At 46.2% G+C, this 6,104-nt stretch overlaps 1 non-coding gene and 1 pseudogene across 1 annotated transcript; both read left to right on the forward strand.

Annotated features, from left to right (window-relative positions):
• Positions 1 to 1,425: 1,425 nt before the first annotated feature.
• On the forward strand, positions 1,426 to 1,581 carry LOC122069088. The gene has a single exon (XR_006137357.1). It is a non-coding gene; the product is annotated as a 5.8S ribosomal RNA (ribosomal RNA).
• Positions 1,582 to 1,814: 233 nt separating this feature from the next.
• LOC122069100 lies at positions 1,815 to 4,994 on the forward strand (annotated as a pseudogene).
• Positions 4,995 to 6,104: the final 1,110 nt, after the last annotated feature.

Consider the following 6,104-nt stretch of genomic DNA (forward strand, 5'->3'; position numbering starts at 1 on the left):
AGATCAGGGACTTGGTACTTGTGAAGCTTCTACCCCAACAATTTAAGTCCCTAAGGCAGGTACATAAGGGGCTGGTATGTAGGTAGGAAGGCCCATTCGAGATAACCAAAAAGGTGGGCAAAGTATCCTATGAGGTGAGCCTACCTCCTAAACTCAAGATCCATCCAGTCTTCCATGCAAGCCTAATAAAGCCATACCATAGAGATAAGGAAGACCCAAGTCGTGGAGCCTCAATAAGAGCACCAATGGCTATCACTACTTCCTACGATAAGGAGGCTGAATACATGATCACTGATCGAGTCATCCGAAGATGAGGAGTACCACTTAGTAGGGAATACTTAGTCAAGTGGAAGGAGCTACCAGAGAGCGAAGCAAGTTGGTAACCCGTCGACTCTTTATGGCAGTTCCAAGACCACATACAAAGGTTCCACAAAGAAGATGCGACGAGGACGTCACCGAATTAGGTGGGGGAGAGTGTCACAGACCGCCCACTGAAGGCCCACAGGTCAAGCCATTAAGCCCATGGACTTAGACCATTGGGCTTAGTAAGGCCCAATTTCTAGAGATTTCTACCAAAGTGTGGAACTCTAGATATTTTATAAGGAAATATTATATAGGGAGGTTTCTAGAGTTCTCCACTAAGGAGACGGGAAGCTTCTAGTTTCCACCCCAATCTTTGGATGTAAGACACATGTACATATCTTAGCCAATCATTGTAACTAAGAGTGACTATAAATAGAGGTGCCCTCATTTATCCAAGGCACCAAGTAAGTGAGTTCTCAAGCTATGGAAGTTTGAGGCAATAACAGGTCTATGATGCCCTTAGATGTTCTAGGCCGCACACGCGCTACACTGATGTATTCAATGAGTCTATAGCCTTGGCCGACGAGCTCAAGTAATCTTTGAAAATTTCATCGTGATGGGGATAGATCATTGCAATTGTTGGTCTTCAATGAGTAATTCCTAGTAAGCTTGAGTCATCAGCTCGCGTTGACTACGTCCCTTCCCTTTGTACACACCGCCCGTCGCTCCTACCTATTGAATGGTCCAGTGAAGTGTTCAGATCGTGACGACGTGGGTGGTTCACCTCCATCAACGTCACGAGAAGTCCATTGAACCTTATCATTTAGAGGAAGTAGAAGTCGTGACAAGGTTTCTGTAGGTGAACCTGCGAAAGGATTATTGTCGATACCTGCCTAGCATGACTCGTGAACATGTTGTGTTATGCGATCAAGGTAGGGCGTGGGAGCGTGAGCTCCTTCCTTCCTGACCCTTGTAAAAGGTTGGCCTACGATCCTTCGTAGCATTTGACCCAAACACAACCACCGGCGCAGTCGGTGCCAAGGAACTCGCAACGAAAAGGACATGACATCATTGCGCCTTTGGTGTGGTGTGGTCATCCTAGATTCGAATCTTTATCTTAACGACTCTCGGCAATGGATATCTCAGCTCTTGCATCTATGAAAAACGTAGAGAAATGTGATACTTGGTGTGAATTGTAGAATCCCATGAACCATCGAGTCTTTGAACGCAAGTTGCGCCCTAAGCCATCGGGCTGAGGGCATGCCTGCCTGGGTGTCATGTGTCATGTTGCCCCACCTCCTTTACCCCTTGTGGTGGTGGTGCGGAGCAAAGATTGGCCCCCTGTGTCTCTGTTTGAGGTGCAGTCAGCCCAAAGTCAAGGGCTCCTTGTGTGACAAGCTTCACGATGAGTGGTGGGTCGAGCCACTTTGCAATTGTTCAGACATCATGTGTGTGTTCTGCTCCCATTGGGCTCTGGTGACCCTGATTACCATTCGATGGCATTTCGACAGTGACCCCAGGTCACGCGGGGCTACTCACTGAGTTTAATCATATCAATAAGCGGAGGATAAGAAACTTACGAGGATTCCCTTAATGACGGCGAGCGAACCGGGAAGAGCCTAGCTTGAGAATCGTGCGGCTTTGTCATTCGAATTGTAGTCTGTAGAAGCATCCTCAGTGGTGGACCTGGCCCAAGTCCCCTGGAAGGGGGTGCCGGAGAGGGTGAGATCCTCTTCATGTTCGAACCCTATCGTACCACGAGGCGCTGTCGACGAGTCGGGTTGTTTAGGAATGTAGCCCCAATTGTGCGGTAAATTTCATCCAAGGCTAAATATGGGCGAGACACCAATAACAAACAAGTACCGTGAGAGAAAGATGAAAAGGACTTTAAAAAGAGAGTCAAAGAGTGCTTAAAATTGTCGGGAGGGAAGCAGATGGGGGCCAACGATGCATCTTGATTGGATGCGAAACGGTTAATAATCAGTCCGCCCTCGACTCGGGGTATAGACCGATGTGGATTGCGATGGCGTCCCAAGCCGGGTTATCGCGTTTTGCTTGAGGAGATGTCATCACCATGATCATGGTAGGCAACATGTGCCTCGATGGCATGCCTATTGGCAACTGCATGCTTCGGGCATCGGCCTGTCGGGCTCCCTATTTGACCTGTCTTGAAACACGAACCAAGGAGTCTGACTTATGTGCGAGTCAATGGGCGAGTAAAACCCATAAGGAATAAGGAAGCTGACTGGTGGGATCCCCTTGTGGGTTGCACCATTGACCAACCTTGATCTTTTGTGAAGGGTTCGAGTGAGAGTATACTTGTCGGGACCCAAAAGATGGTGAACTATGCCTGAGCAGGGCGAAGCCAGAGAAAACTCTGGTGGAGGCCCGCTGTGATACTGACATGCAAATCATTCGTCTGACTTGGGTATATGGTCGAAAGACTAATCAAACCATCTAGTAGCTGGTTCCCTCTGAAGTTTCCCTCAGGATAGCTGGAGCCCACAGGCGAGTTCTATTGGGTAAAGCCAATGATTAGAGGCATCGGAGGCACAACGCCCTCGACCTATTCTCAAACTTTAAATAGGTAGGATGGTGTGGCTGCTTTGTTGAGCCACGCCATGGAATTGATAGCTCCAAGTGGGCCATTTTTGGTAAGTAGAATTGGCGATGTGGGATGAACTAGAAGCCAGGTTACGGTGCCGAATTGCACGCTAACCTAGAACCCACAAAGGGTGTTGGTCGATTAAGATAGCAGGACGGTGGTCATGGAAGTCAAAATCCGCTAAGGAGTGTGTAACAACTCACTTGCCGAATCAACTAGCCCCGAAAATGGATGGCGCTGAAGCGCGCAACCTATACTCAACCGTCGGGGCAACTGATAGGCCCTGATGAGTAAGAGGGCACGACAGTCGCCATAAAACCTGGGGCGTGAGCCTGGGCGGAGCGACCGTCGGTGCAGATCTTGGTGGTAGTAGAAAATATTCAAATGAGAACTTTGAAGGCTGAAGAGGGGAAAGGTTCCATGTGAACAGCACTTAGACATAGGTTAGTCGATCCTAAGGGACGGGGGAAGCCCGTTAGAGAGCATGTATGCTCACGTGCTCCGAAAGGGAATTGGGTTAAAATTCTCGAACCGGGACGTGGCGGTTGATGGCAACGTTAGGAAGCCCGAAGACATCGACGGGGGCCTCGGGAATTGTTATATTTTCTGTTTAACAACCTTCCCACCCTGGAAATGGCTTAGCCAGAGGTAGGGTCCAGCGGCTGGAAAAGCACCGCACGTCGTGTGGTGTCCGGTGCACCCCTGGCAGCCCTTGAAAATCCAGAGGACCGAGTGCCGACCACGCACGATCGTACTCATAACTGCATCAAGTCTCCAAGGTGAACAACCTCTGGTCGATGGAACAATGTAGGCAAGGGAAGTCGGCAAAATGGATCCGTAACCTCAGGAAAAGGATTGGCTCTGAGGGCTAGGCACAGGGTCCCAGTTTTAAACCCATCAGCTATCGACAGACTACTCGAGCTGCTTTCACAGTGAGAGTAGGCCACCGCGTGCCGGTCGGGGTGATGGACTGGGAATGGCCCCCTCGGGGTCCTTCCCCGGGCATCGAACAGTCAACTTAGAACTGGTACGGACAAGGGGAATCTGACTGTTTAATTAAAACAAAGAATTTCGATGGTCCTTGTGGATGCTCACGCAATGTGATTTTTGCCGAGTGCTCTAAATGTTAAAGTGAAGAAATTCAACCAAGCGTGGGTAAACGGCGGGAGTAACTATGACTCTCTTAAGGTAGCCAAATGCCTAATCATCTAATTAGTGACGCGCATGAATGGATTAACGAGATTCCCACTATCCCTGTCTACTATCCAGTGAAACCACAGCCAAGGGAACGGGCTTGGCAGAATCAGTGGGGAAAGAAGACACTGTTGAGATTGACTTTAGTCCAACTTTATGAAATGACTTGAGAGGAGTAGGATAAGTGGGAGCTCGAAACGGCACAAGTGAAATACCACTACTTTTAACGTTATTTTACATACTCCGTGAGTTGGAGGCAGGGCTCTGTCCCTCCTTTGGACCCAAGGCCAGCCTTGGTGGGGTGATCCAGGTAGAGGACACTATCAGGTGGGGAGTTTGGCTGGGTGGCACATCTGTTAAAAGATAACGCAGGTGTCCTAAGATGAGCTCAACGAGAACTGAAATCTCGTGTGGAACAAAAGGGTAAAAGCTTGTTTGATTCTGATTTCCAGTATGAATATGAACCATGAAAGAGTGGCCTATCTATCCTTTAGACCTTCAAAATTTGAAGCTAGAGGTGTCAGAAAAGTTAACACAGGGATAACAGGCTTGTGGCAGCCAAGTGTTCATAGCGACGTTACTTTTTGATCCTTCGATGTCAGCTCTTCCTATCATTGCGAAGTAGAATTCGCCAAGTGTTGGATTGTTCACCCACCAATAGGGAACGTGAGCTGGGTTTAGACTGTCGTGAGACATATTAGTTTTACCCTAGTGATGATAGTGTCACGATAGTAATTCAACCTAGTACGAGAGGAACCGTTGATTCACACAATTGGTCATCGCACTTGGTTGAAAAGCCAGTGGCACGAAGCTTCCGTGTGCCAGATTTTTCCTTAATTTCATACCATGTTTCATTTGATTTGGATATTTGAAGCTCAAAAAATAGACCGGTATATTTTATTGGGGGGTTCATGTCTCCTTCTGGAAAGGGGCAAAGAGCATAAGAGCTACCTTGATGGAGGGGGTGCCACTCCCCGAGTGATTTTCGAGGGGCCACATAGAGGGGCAGCAGACAATGTTGTTTGAGATTTTAAAATGTAACCGTAAGCGTACGGATCAGTGTAGCTACGGGTCAAACACAAGGAGAGCAGCCACTTTATTTTTAATTTCTTTTAATAATGCGAAAGTGAACTGATTAATGGTTGTGATGTAATTCTAATTACCGTCCTAAAAATAACGTCCTAACCATTCGTCATCTAAGAATTTAAAGACGCAAGCCACGCAATTAAAATTAAATATATAAATAATTGAAAATAAACAACCCACGCAATTAAAAAAAAAAAAAAATAAAGGAAAAAAAAGCTGAAATAAAAATAAAGTAAAAGAAAGGGGATAAAGCTAGAGAGAGACTCACAAGTAGGTTTCTCTACTTAGCCCGAGGGATGCATCATAATATGAGCTTCCCTACTTGACCAGAGAGTCACTCTTACAAGGGTTACTCTACTTGGCTTTAGGGAAAGGGAGACAATTAAAATAAAAGCAATAAATTGATGTTCTATGGCTAGGAGGGGCAAAGCCAACACATACACTAGCCATGAACCTTGGGGGAAAGGGATAGCAATAATGTAACGACTGAAAATAAAAATCCTAAATTAAGAAAGAAAGGGTAGTCGGAAGAGGGAATGAGAGGGGGGAGAGAAGACTACTGAAGGAGCCTACTTACTTGAATCAATGCTTGAACTTGAAAAAAAATTACTCCACGGCTCGTGATCTTGTCACCTAGAACTAAGCCTAGAACTATAACTTAAAAAATTACAACTCAATTGCATAAATCATAAACATAAAAAGGCTGAATAAAAATAAAAGAGTGCTTGCATTAATTGACATAAAAAAAACTATTACAAAAGTGATTAAAGCAAAAATAGAGAAGAACTAAAACCAAAGAGAGAGAGAGAGAGAGAGAGAGCAACTAAAAAAAACTAGAAGAAGAATGAATTGTCTCTCCTCCTCTTACATGAGTTGTATTTATAGGGAATGGAGAGGTAGGGTAACAATTTTCTCT

The sequence above is a fragment of the Macadamia integrifolia genome, unplaced genomic scaffold (assembly GCF_013358625.1).
Source record: "Macadamia integrifolia cultivar HAES 741 unplaced genomic scaffold, SCU_Mint_v3 scaffold532, whole genome shotgun sequence".
Taxonomy (NCBI): domain Eukaryota; kingdom Viridiplantae; phylum Streptophyta; class Magnoliopsida; order Proteales; family Proteaceae; genus Macadamia; species Macadamia integrifolia.